The following is a 13,534-nucleotide window of genomic DNA, read 5'->3' as shown; positions in this document are numbered from 1 at the left end:
TATGGGACATAATTTATCTGATATTCTGTGGAGCCTAAAGATATTAACTTTAGTTGATAGGAGATTAGAAACACTCTTCCAAATGAAGAGTAGAATATTTGGTGACAGTAACTTGGTCCTCCAAAATGAATTCCAACTTATGTTTTGAGACAACAAATCACTGTTAGAAGATGAAGGAAGTTCATTTAGTAAGGATTTCAAGCTAGATAAGGTGCACTAATTAATTACCTTTTGGTGTAGGGAGCCAAACTAATTTATCATCAAAATGAGCTTCCGGAGCAGGCAACTGAATTGAGAGAATTGATTGGAATGTATTGTGGTCAAAGTAATGGGCCAATTTGTCGTGATACCATGTTTCCCTCTCATGATTGATGAATTCAGCTACTTTGATCTTGGAGAGGTCTTCACTTACTTTGGTCTAATCAACTTGGATGCCTGGAATTCAGTTATCCACAAAAGCATTTACAACCCATCCTGACCCTATTAACCATTTGCTTCCTTAATGTAAGAAATATTTTCAAGTCATTAAGCTCTGTCAAGTGGTAGAAGTGCTGGCTTTTGATTTTGCTAACCAAAACTTTTGATTTTCTAAATATTTGGCCTTGAGAATTTTTACCCAAAGTGCATTGTTTTCCTTTAGGAGTCTCCAACATAATTTCAATCTTAATGCCTCATTCCTCATTTCAATATCATGAATACCAATTCCACCCTCATCCTTGGGTTTCCAACAATCTCCACTCTTTTAGTGAACTTTGTTTTTCCTTTCAGCTGAGCCCCACCAAAAGTCTCTACAAAGACTATTGATTGATGAGCAGATAGTTTTTGGTAATGAAAGAGTTTGCATATGATAATTTGGAACGACTTCTATGGTTGATTTTGTAAGCACTGTACAACCAACTTGGGAAATTGTTTTACTTTTCCACCCACTCAATTTCTTTTGGATTTTCTCCACAACAAGGTTCCATTGTTTAACTTTAGAATTTCTGAAAAATAGCGGCCCACCTAAATAGTGTTCATTTTTGTTCATCTGTCTCACCCCTAGAAATGAGGTCACTCTCAACTATAGTCTTCTATGGGTATTGTTACTAAAATAGATAGCTGCTTTATGGAAGCTTACCATTTGTCCTAACCATAGGAAAGATCAAGAATCTCCTTAAGATGATGTATTATTTCTGTCCAATAGGTCTTACCAAACAAAAGCAAATCATCAGCAAAATAAAGATGATTGATCTTGATGCCCGATCTTCCAAATTTAATTCTATGAAGAGTACGGCGCTCTAAGTTATCACAAAGGAGAGAGCAGAGAGCCTCAATGCAAATTATAAATAAGAATGGAGACAATGGATATCCTTGACAAAGTCTCCTTGTTTGCCTGAATGTTTGCCCAGAAATACCATTGACCAACACTGCCAAGCTAGGAGCGGAGATACAAGATAAGTGAGCAGAAACTATCCCGGAAACCCAATAACTACAAAACCTTCAGGAGGAAAGACCATTCAATCCTATCATAGGCCTTAGAAAATAAAAATAATACTAAAAATAATAGAAAATATGATGAATATAACAAAAAATTTTAAAAACAATGAAAAATATTAATAAAAATTGAAAGTAATATTATATAATAATCTGTTATATACAATTTATAATAGACTACATAATCTGCTATATATAATTTCCACTTCAGTAAATAAATAATTTAGATATCATGAATTATACAAAATTTATATTTTTTTCTATTACGTCAAATTACCTCCAAACAAATTTTGTCTAGAAAAATTTAGATTTCAGTCCACTTCAGAGATTTTTATTAGATTTTTTATCTTATTTACCAACAACTCCATCTATGATTTAATACCTCCCTTGAACTTCAATTTATTCCCCCACCTGTAACTGTTACGGGTGGATTAGCGGATTTGGATTTAAAAGTAGCAGGACCACTGAACCGTATGGAAGACTTTTCGGCATTTGGAAAGCATTTGTTCCACATTTTATGGTCCATTCGGTGCTACATCAAACCCTCGTAACAATATTTTCATAAAAGTGCTTTCATAAAAGTTTTTTCACAAAAGTACGCTCATAAAGTGCTTTCGTGTAAAACTGCTTTTATAACTTTTAAAAAAGTACTTGCAAAAATACTTTTATAAAAAGTGTTTTCATGTAAAAGTATTTTTATAAAAGTTCTTTCGTGTTAAAGTATTTTTATTAAAGTGCTTTCGTGTAAAAATATTTTTATAAAAGTACATTCGTGCAAAAGTATTTTTATGAAAGTGCTTTTGTGTAAACGTATTTTTATGAAAGCACTTTCATGTAAAGGCATTATTATAAAAGTGTTTTCATAAAATTATTTTATAAAACTGCTTTTGCAAAAGTGCATTTTGTAAAATTGCATGTAAACATGAAAGTTAATAAAATCTTTTCTATTTCACTTTTAATCACAAAATAAAATGTGGCATGGTGGTTTGGAATTGAAATGAAATATGGATGTGCTAGGAGACCTAAGTTTGAATCACTTAATTGTATTTTTTTTAAGATTTGGCGAGTATAGATAGATGCTTGACTTTGATACAACCCATCTTGTCCTTAATGGGCACCCTCGACCCAACCCACCCTATCCTTTTCACCGACCCTAATGGGTTACTTGACCTATATTAACCCACTAATAGAATTGGTGGGTTCCAATGCAAGTCAATTAAGTAGATAAAATGGGTTGGAGTCAAAATTGCCAGCCTTAATAACAATAAGGTCAAAGTGTTAAAATTTAAAAGTATAAGGGTATCAGAAATTAAAGTTTGGGATGCTAATTGTCATTACCTGGCCCCAAAGTACTGCGCCCAGGGAGGGGGGAGGGGAAGTTTGTAATTCACCCTAAAAATTAAGTATAAAGATTTGAACACTGGCCTATGGCCTATGTTAAAACAGAGCAAATCTATATTTTTCTATGCTCAGATAAAATTTTTATAAAAAAAAGATTTACAAAGGGGTCCAACCGAAATTAGACATGCCCTAAAAGCGCAAGGTGAAACATCAGGCCCAAAGTAAGCCAATCCAGCCCACCTGACCATAATAATTCCTTACCACTAACCCAACAAGCACAAACAAAACAACTTTTCTCAAAAAAAACCACAAATTCCACACCGGTCCACAATAATATATTTGTACATAGTTCCGGTCTATTGTATTCCTAAATTTGGCTATAACACACAATAAATGATTAATGCATAAAAACATATTCAACCCGACCAACCCACTCATACCTGATCAACCTTCTTACGCTGGGTCAAAATCTGAACCCAACCCAAATTATCTTCGGTTAAGATCAGGTTGGACCTTGGTTGAAAATTTTAACAAGACTTGACCTTGGGTTGCATTAGGCTTGTACCCAAGATTTTATGTCCTAAGGTTAGGCCAGTCTAGATTGATATACCTGATCCAACCCGCGAAAGTTGTACTCCTAATAGTAGAAATATGCCGGAGGCATCTCTGCATGAACCAAGTTCAACCAACACTTCACGTCACAATGAGAGAGCTTATTGGTAGGGGTGTCATTCGAAAATTGGATTTTGAATTCGAGATTTGATATAATCGAATTAAATTTGGATAATTCGAATATTTAATCGGTCAAATTTGAATATTCTATTTATACTGAACAGTTAATTAGGTTCGAATTTAGATATGACTTGATTCGATTTGATAAATATTCAAATTTGATTAATTATTTAATTTTTATAATAATATATAATTTTTAAAATATTTTATATAATATATATAGTAATTAAATTATATAAATATTTTATATTTTTATATATTTTTTATAAATAAAATATTTATTTTATATGTTTATTAATTACCTAAAATAATTAATTAATCGAATTCAAATCAAATTGAATATTTGAATATTTAATCGAATTTGAATTCGAAAAATAATTTTTATTATCCGTTGAATGTTAAATTAAATTCGGATATTACCTGATTTAATTCGAATTCAATCCGTTTACAGCCCTACTTATTGGTAGCATGGACTGTAGGATGTGGACGGTCAAAGTTTTCTCATGTTCTGTTGTCTATCTTGATTTAAAGAATAATCATAAAAGTGTAATCTTATTTGGGATGGAGTAATGGGTCCTGACAATAGATAAGTAGTAGATTCAGAGTGGTAATTGTTTGGTTTAAGTGTTTTTAAATCATGGTTGTTCCCAACAATTGGACTATTCAGTCTGGGTATCCAGGTAACTATCGGTTCCATTTTACTCTTAATCCCTTCTTTGGCCTAAAATCATATCATTGGTTTAAGTGTTTTTAAACCAATGTTTGACCCAAATAATAATTTTTAATCATTTTTATTTTAATTATTTTATTTTTTAATTTAGTATAGATCATCCGTTCAAACCAGATAGTCAAACAGCTGACCCAAGCATCGATGGCCAAAGTGATTGTGGTTTCAAACATTGGTTTAATATGTAAGAAAGGATGCCGAGGGATTGAGTGGAGAAGTTTTATCATATGGGCAATTCATCCCAATTGTACGTGATGAATAGCAACTAGATTTTGTTCCCCGAATGAATTTTCAAAGATCCATGTCTTCTCTTCTTTGAATTCTAGTTAATTTCCAGTTTGAATTACTACATTATCTTATACAGCCTATTATCATTTTCCTTTGCCCAACAACTGGTGGGTTTTCTGGTTAGGTCGTTTAGTGAAGGAGTTTAGACAAACCAAGGTTTTCAAAACTGGGCTGGACTGGACGATTGGACCAGAAAAACCAGGAATCGGTCATCCATTTTACCCCATAACCGCTATTTCGTCAAAAACCATTGATTTGGTTGGTAAGTCGATGACTCGAGTGTTCAAACCGTTCGAACTGTCTAACAGTTTTGTCCGGTTTTTAATTTTTTTTTAATTTTTTTGTCAGAACAGGTCATTCGTTCAATCCAAACAGTTGGACTGTTTGACCCAGAAACTGGACCTTCTGATTGGTTCGTTGTCCAATTCGGTTTTAAAAACCTTGAGAAAAACCCAATAAAAAACTTATATTTTACATGTTTGTTTGTGATTTAAAAAGGAATAATCCAAATCCTCTCCTTATCTAGGAATGGCAATGGGGCGGGGCATCCCATCCGTGTCCCATTCAGGGCAGGTTGGGCCAGGCCCTAGTTTTATGGGAGAAATTGCCATCCCTATCATTGCCCATGAAGATTTGTGAAAATTTTAGATTTGAAAATCTTGCCTAATATTGTAAGAATCAACATCGTTTAATAAGTTAACATAAAATTTTATAGTTATTGCCAATCAAATAGAACTCCTATCCAAGGTTGGAATGAGCTGACTAGTGCGGAGTACACATTGAAATCAGTGTTTTCATTCTAATGTTGAATTATCTGGTTGGAGCAGTCGATTTGTCACTCATCTAGTTGATTTTCAGGTCTCATTTATGAATCTAGATTTCCTACTGAGTATTGACATAATTTTCCTAACAAGTAACAACCCACCTCACAGCAGTCGCGCTTCAGCCCAGTATTGAGAACATTTCCCGCGAATGAACAGAACATACAATTATTGGGATATTTTTTTCCCCAAATAGAAAGGATGTTGACTTGGTGAAAGACCCAGTGGTCCAACTATTTTACGATTTTGTCAATGGGTTATGAATCAAACATCAATTCTCTTTATATCTAATGCCATTGTATTTTTAGCCATTTTTATCAATAATAGCAATAATTTTTATTTACCATTCTTATATTTTTAGTCATTGGGTTATTCTCATTTCTTTTTTGCATATTTTATGTATTTTTTATCCATTTTTTATATTTTTATTATTTGATTGTGATGTCATAGGTTCATCTATTTGATCTGGATGTGGTTGACCTGTTGACCCACAACTTGGAGGAAAAATGTTTCTATTTTGTAATATTTTGTTTTTTAAACATTGGTTGACACATGATTAGGGGTATCAATGCATGCATGCGACTAGGATTGGATTGGATCCAATCCGATTCAAAATCAATTTGAATGGGTTGAAGGATCCAATAAGACATATTGAATTGGACCGGTCGGAAGTGTTTATTGGATTGGATTGGATCTGATACATATGTAATGGATTTATATTGGACTTGGTCAGACTGAACTAGTAATCTGATCCATTGACAAAAGATCAAGAGTAGGAGTGTCAATGGAACAGGGTTTGGGTTAGACCCAGTCTAAATTACACTCAATTTGAACAGATTGGATGGTTCAGACATTAAATTGGGTCAGTCCAAAATGATCCAAAGTATTCATTGGATTGTATTGGACCTAGTCTATTTGTAATGGAATCATATTGGATGGAGTTGGATATGTAGAAAAGCTCCACTCTTAACCTAATTAAGCAGCCTAATTCCTATACATAAATATATAATTTTACTAATTTGTAAATTGATTTGTATATGTAGGTGGAGGATCATGCGTGTTGTTGTTCGTTATCATTGATATTACATGGTGTTGCTGGGTTTCACAAAAACATAAACTCAAACAGAAATTCTTCCAAGAAAATGGAGGTGTATTTTTAAAACAATTACTAGCTTTGCATGGCGACGATAGTGAGAGAAAGTTAAAGATATTTACTTCAGAGGAACTTAGAAAAGCAACTAACAATTACAATGAGAGCCGAATTGTTGGTAAAGGAGGTTATTGCACAGTTTACAAAGGGACATTACCAGACGAGAGAGATATTGCCATTAAAATATCCAAAGAGACAAACAAGATCCAAGTTAAAGAATTCATAATTGAGATTGTCATTCTTGATCGTCTCAATCATGAAAATGTGGTGAAGCTATTGGGCTGTTGTTTAGATAGCCCAGTTCCAATTTTAGTTTATGAGTTCATTACAAGGGGTACATTGTTTCACCGTATCCATGGTGATGGGAGACAAAAGTTTGTGTTTTCATGGCAGGATTGATTAAGAATAGCGGCAGAAATTGCAGGAGCACTTGCATATCTGCATTCAGCAAATGATCCACCAATCATTCATGGATACGTAAAGTCTATGAACATACTCTTAGATGATAAATTCACTGCAAAAGTATCAGATTTTGGTGCTTTGAAATTGGTTCCCCTGAATCAGATGCAGTTATCTACACTTGTACAAGGAACTCTAGGGTATTTGGATCCAGAATATATGCAAACAGGCCAATTAACTGACAAGAGTGATGTTTATAGCTTTGGTGCTGTCCTTGTTGAGCTATTAACAGGAAAGAAGATTTATTCTAAAGACAAGCCTGAAGAACGGAAAAATATGGCAAAGTATTTTGTTTCATCAATGAAACAGAACCGTCTCTTAGATATCCTAGAAGATGAAGTAATGAATGGAGGAAATCATACACAACTTCAAGGAGTTGCCGAGCTCGCAGAACGTTGCCTACAATTGAACGGGGAAGAGAGACCAACAATGAGAGAAGTTGTTGAGGCGTTAGACCACTTACGAGGATGTGGAGTTGGTAAGCACCCATGGGTAGTGAAAGAGAAATATGATGAAGAATCTGTGCATTTGTTGCTTGAATCTTCTTTGAACTCTCAAATTGAAAGCTCTACAATGGGAATTGACAGCTTAAAGAATGAAGTTATATTATCTCTGGATGATGCGAGATAATTGGCTAGAAATTTGGATCTCTTAGCTACACCGTTTTCCCCAACATTCTCCTACACTTTCATTCGGTTTGCTATAGGTGTCTCCTTACATGTGTGTAAATATTCATTCATGTGATGACACATCTGCAACACACTAAATGGAAGCATATATAGAAGAATAGTGTATGAAAAAGGTGAATGCAGGAGAAGTGTATTGTTAGTATCGTCTTTTCCTTATTGTTATCTTCTTATGTTGTTGTTCTTCTTTTTAGTTCAATGTTAGTGTTGGCAAATAAATTAAGCACAGGAGAAGTGTAGTGTGTGTTAGTGTTGTGTTTTCCCTTATTGTTATTTTTGTTCTTCTTTTCAGTTCAGTGTCAGTGTCAGTGTTAGTGTTGTGTTTTTCCTTATTGTTATCTTTTTATGTTGTTCTTTTTAGTTCTTATTTAGTTTTTATGTCATTAGTGATCAGCTTGTATGTCCAACCATATTGTGTTTCCAACAATAAATATATCTTAATTTTTAATATTGGTGATTATTTAAAGGAATGTTTTAAGAAGCAATCCTGAAATTCAACTACTTTTCCCTGTAGGCTCAGTTTGGAAGGAGTATGAATACAAATATGTAGAGTGCAAAACTTTGTATTTTGTATGTATTTGTATTTGTATTTATACTCCTTCCAAATTGAGCCCTAGGTGCATGGAAGGTCATTGGTTCAATTGTTTAAGTTGAATGGATCAACTCAACACGTCATAAATCAAATAATGAAATAAAAAAATAGATAAAAATGCATAAAAATATAAAAAATTATAACAAAATTTGTACATTTATAATATTATATATTCATTATTTTAAATAAAAATGATTATAATAAATTAGATTTATTATTATTAAATAGAAACATATTGAAATAGGGAAAAAGAAACAAAGAATTAAGGTTCAAAACCTCAATTCTAATTAGTTGAGCCTACAAACTAAAGCCACTTTTATCAAAATTTCATTGATTATTTTTAGGTTAAATTGCTAACACCTCCGCTAAAGCTTTTGACCATTGTTGAATTCTCCCCTAAAGTTTGGTAATTGCAATCATTTCCCCTGAACTTTTTGAGATAGTTGCAAGTAGATTCTCTCTATTAGAATCCTCTAATAAAAGGCATGAAAATGTCCAAAATACTCATACAATTACTACTAAGGCTGGTTTCTACAGAAATTAAATAAAAAAACAATACAAACTTTACAAACAACAAAAAAAAGAGAATTTAAAGTTGTAGCTTTATCTTTGAGTGATTGATATGAAGGGAAATTTTGGGAAAAAAATATATTTCAAAAAAGAGATTTGAAAGGTTTGGGCTAGCCATTCATATGAGGTGAAAATTTAGAAAATAAAAATTTTGGTCAAAAGTAACTAAATAGGTATATTGGACATTTTAATGCTACTTTTTAGAAGATTCTAATAAAGGGGTCTGATTGCAACTATGTTAGAAAGTTCAGGGGAGGTGATTGCAATCATCAAACTTCAGGGGAGGTGAGCAGATAAAGCTGCAAAGGAATCAATATGGTGTACTCCCCTTCGATCGGCTCAGTCATTATTCCATTGGTAGCTGTTCGACACCATTTCCTCCACTAGATCATAAGCTTCGTCCGGCGTTTTCCTCATGATTGTGCCACCTGCAGCTGCATCAATAATAGAATGATTAGAGGGGGTAATACCATTATAAAATGTTTGGATTTGATGCCAAGTTGGTATCCCATGGTGAGGACACTTCCTAAGCATCTCCTTGAATCGTTCCCATGCTTCATACAAAGATTCCCTCTCTAATTGAGCAAAAGTAGTGATATCATTAATTAACTTTGCTGTTTTAGAGTGTGGAAAATACTTAGCCAAGAATTTTTGGGTCAAGTCATTCCAAGTGGTGATGCTTCCTGCAGGGAGTGAGTTAAGCCAATCTTTAGCTCTATCACGCAATGAAAATGGAAATAGTCTAAGCCTAATAGCATCATCGCTAACTCCATTATGTTTAAATGTATCATATATTTCTAGGAAGTTAACAATATGTGCATTAGGATCATCGCTAACTCCATCTGATGGCCACTATATGTTGCTTGAGCACTCTCACAAGCTTTTCCTTTCGAAGACCTGTCAATTCAGAAGAGATAATCACAGGTAAGGTGGAACTTTCTCCCAAAAATATATATTTCAAATGAGAAGGTAAAGGTTTAAGTTCCAAAGCTGGAAGTGCTCTGATGGAGGGTAGCAATTGTTTTGTAGAGGTCGGCTCTTCTAGTGGCAGATATTTTCCTTGTCTTGGCTTGCACCCTTCTTGGCCGGCCTCCAAATAGTTCACCGCCTCCTTTACTTCTTCCTCCATGACCTGCATGTTTTTACATGAATTAAGAATGCAGCTTTCAAAGGGATCATCTAACTTTGATGAGTTAATCTCAGCCGCCCAAACATCTATACAGTCGATTGCATATATTTCATGTTCACTTGTGTTGGGATACTTCATGGTTTGAAATACGTTAAACACCACTTCTTTACCATTGAACCTAAGAGTAAGTAGACCTTTTGTACATCAATTAAAGCATTACCAGAAGCAAGAAAGAGTCTCCCTAGAATCAATGGCATTGTCCTATCCTCCTCCATATCCAACACAATGAAATCAATAGAAATGATGAAATTACCTACTTTGACTAAAACATCTTCTACTATTCCCCTAGGGTATTTAATGCTTCGATCAACTAATTGCAGGGTAATAGTTGTAGATGTTAGTTCATGCAATCCAAGTTTTTCAAAAATAGAGTAGGGCATTAAATTTATACTAGCACCCAAAACACATAAAGCTTTTTCGAATTCGGTATTCCCTATGGTGCAAGGTATAGAAAAACTCATTGGATCCTTAAGCTTTGGGGGCAATTTATTTTGAAGAATGGCGGAGCACTCTTCATTTAACTTCACCATCTCACAATCTTCCCATTTCCTTTTGTTTGACATCACCTCCTTCAAGAATTTGGCATATTTTGGCATTTGTGACAATACATCAAGAAGAGGGATGCTAATATGTATCTTTTTAAATACTTTTAAAAATTTCTCAAATTGCTTATCCAAATTAGCTTTCAAAACTCTTTTGGGGTAGGGGATCGACCACTTCGGCCGCCTTTTGTGGATCGACCACTTCAGCTTCCTGGTCATCATTCTGGGTCTTGCCAATCATTTTCCCACTTCTTAAAGCAATGGCATTCACTTGCTCCCTTGGATTTTTCTCTGTATTGCTAGGAAATCGTCCCTCTTTTCTTTCTAACAACATATTCACAATCTGCCCCCTTGGACTTCTAAGTTCTTAATTGATGCTTCTTGACTTAAGAATCTTTTTTCATGTTCTTGAAATTTTGTTTTAGCAACATTAATGAACTTAGAAATCAATTCTTCTAAATTACCCTTCTTCTCTTGTGGGGGCGACTGTTGTTGGAATCCCATGGGCGCTTTTTGTTGGTTGTTCCATGAAAAATTTGGATGACTCCTCCAGCCTGGGTTGTATGTGTTCGAATAGGGGTTGAAATTCGGCATGCCACCATGAGAAATAAAATTAGCACTTTCAGGTGAAGTAAAAGGATTACCTAATGGACAGACATAATTAATATGTCCTAATTGACCACAGAAATCACATGGATTGCTAGATAATGTATTTATTGCTGCAACATTAAGACTATCTAATTTTTTATTCAGACTAGCAAGTTGAGCAGATAAAGCTGCAAAGGAATCAATATGGTGTACTCCCCTTCGATCGGCTTGGTCATTATTCCATTGGTAGCTGTTCGACACCATTTCCTCCACTAGATCATAAGCTTCCTCCAACGTTTTCCTCAAGATTGTGCCACCTGCAGCTGCATCAATAATAGAACGATTAGAGGGGGTAATACCATTATAAAAGGTTTGGATTTGACGCCAAGTTGGTATCCCATGGTGAGGACACTTCCTAAGCATCTCCTTGAATCGTTCCCATGCTTCATACAAAGATTCCTTCTCTAATTGAGCAAAAATGGTGATATCATTAATTAACTTTGCTGTTTTAGAGGGTGAAAAATACTTAGCCAAGAATTTTTGGGTCAAGTCATTCCAAGTGGTGATGCTTCCCGCAGGGAGTGAGTTAAGCCAATCTTTAGCTCTATCATGCAATGAAAATGGAAATAGTCTAATCCTAATAGCATCATCGCTAACTCCATTATGTTTAAATGTATCACATATTTCTAGAAAATTAACAATATGTGCATTATGATCATCACTTGGTAACCCACTAAATTGAATACTTGTCTGAATCATTTGGATAATTCCAAGTGGTGATGCTTGAATTGTGGGCTCGTAAATGCTGAAAGTAGCCCCATCAATTGTTGGACAAGCATAGTTTAAAAGGGTGCGATTTGCTTCTACCATTTCTTCCTCAACTTCTACTACCGGTTCACCTCTTTCAACCTCCTCTCTCGTTTTACCTTTGTTGGCTCTTTGCAATAAGCAAAGGGTTCTCTCTATTTCAGGATTGAATCTTGCTAGTCTTTCTCTTCTAGTGTGTGTCATGCACTAATAAATCTGAACACAACAAGAGTTCGAACAAATAAAAAACAAAACAGAAAAAAAAATTCAAATTAACCAAGGTTAACAAGTTCTAATATTACTTTAGGATTAAATCCCCGGCAACGGCACCAAAAACTTGATATCTATAATTATAACCCTAGCAAGTGCACTAGTTATCAAGTAGTATAAAAATATTGCTCCCACGAGGATTTAACAAAATAAGTATTAGAACTACAACCTTCCTTAATTATTTGGACAACTGAAATTCAGATCCAACAATAAAAACTACTGAAAATTAAAAATAGAAAAAGAAAATAAAAGCAAGAGTAATCAATAGCTGAATATGCAACGATTAATTGAAATCGCTAGGACCATTGGTCCGCCTAACCATTCCAATGAATATTAATGGATGAAATTAATCAAGATAGTTTGTCATTCCCAAAAGCTAAAGTTTTTCCAATTTTATTTAATATTCTTTCCCAAGATATATCAAATCTATTTCTATCAAGTAACCCTTTGATCCCTCGACTAGAGTTCTCAAGATAGAAGTGCATTAAGTTCAAAGAAAAACTTATACATTCAGATGAATCATGTGCATATATCCCTATATACCATTCAATTCACACCATGAATTATTCAGTCCACTATATGAATTCCTCTCCCAATTCATTCACATAAACCCAATCAATTAAGAGATGGCCACTCCTAATCGCATTAAGCAAAATAACTCATAGACTATATGGAAATCACAATCTTGGATAAGTCGTGATAAAAATATATTCATTGTCATGGTTAGGATTTCCACAGCCCTAGCTATAAATAAATCAATTCATGATAAAGGAAATAAAACAAACAAGAGGAAAGAAAGAACTCATGGTGTTGCCCTTCGAGCTGAGATCTTCTCTTCTTCTTGCTCTCACCTCCTTCTTGAAGCTTTCTTGCCTTGTTGATCTCCTTCTTGAAGCTTTCCTGATGGTTTTCTTGATTACTTCAGAGGGAACTTCAGTAATTGATTGATGCCTGGTGCTATTCTTCCCCCCCCCCCTCCCCCTTTATATAGCTTTAGGGGGAGGGGCTGTTTTCTACTCGTTCTTGGAGTTCTCCCTCGAAAATAGAAAGTCCTAATCTAATCCTATCCTTATCTCTTATCTAGTTATCTCGGTCTTTTTTATCTTTCTAGAATTACATCAAAAATTTAAATCTAATAGGACTCTTTATTCTTGCATTCGAATTGGGCTTCTTTAACAACTTGTGCTGCTACAAGGCTTTCCTGCGAAATGGGTTTTAGTTGTGAACTAGGCTTTACTACGAAATTGTTCTGACTTCGGGCCCGATTTTAACCTTGGTGTAGGCCGAATCTATCAAAAC

At 34.4% G+C, this 13,534-nt stretch overlaps 2 non-coding genes and 1 pseudogene across 2 annotated transcripts; all 3 read left to right on the top strand.

The window, feature by feature from the left end:
• Window positions 1-4,183: 4,183 nt before the first annotated feature.
• LOC148851884 (wall-associated receptor kinase 3 pseudogene) lies at window positions 4,184-7,621 on the top strand (annotated as a pseudogene).
• Window positions 7,622-9,344: 1,723 nt separating this feature from the next.
• On the top strand, window positions 9,345-9,451 carry LOC148851883 (small nucleolar RNA R71). The gene has a single exon (XR_016100012.1). It is a non-coding gene; the product is annotated as a small nucleolar RNA R71 (small nucleolar RNA).
• Window positions 9,452-11,552: 2,101 nt separating this feature from the next.
• On the top strand, window positions 11,553-11,659 carry LOC148851882 (small nucleolar RNA R71). The gene has a single exon (XR_016100055.1). It is a non-coding gene; the product is annotated as a small nucleolar RNA R71 (small nucleolar RNA).
• The last annotated feature ends 1,875 nt before the right edge of the window (window positions 11,660-13,534 follow it).

The sequence above is a fragment of the Nelumbo lutea genome, chromosome 5, assembly GCF_056320005.1.
Source record: "Nelumbo lutea isolate HS-2025 chromosome 5, American lotus-T2T, whole genome shotgun sequence".
In the NCBI taxonomy this organism is placed as follows: Eukaryota; Viridiplantae; Streptophyta; class Magnoliopsida; order Proteales; family Nelumbonaceae; genus Nelumbo; species Nelumbo lutea.
This window is presented reverse-complemented; position numbering and strand designations above follow the sequence as displayed.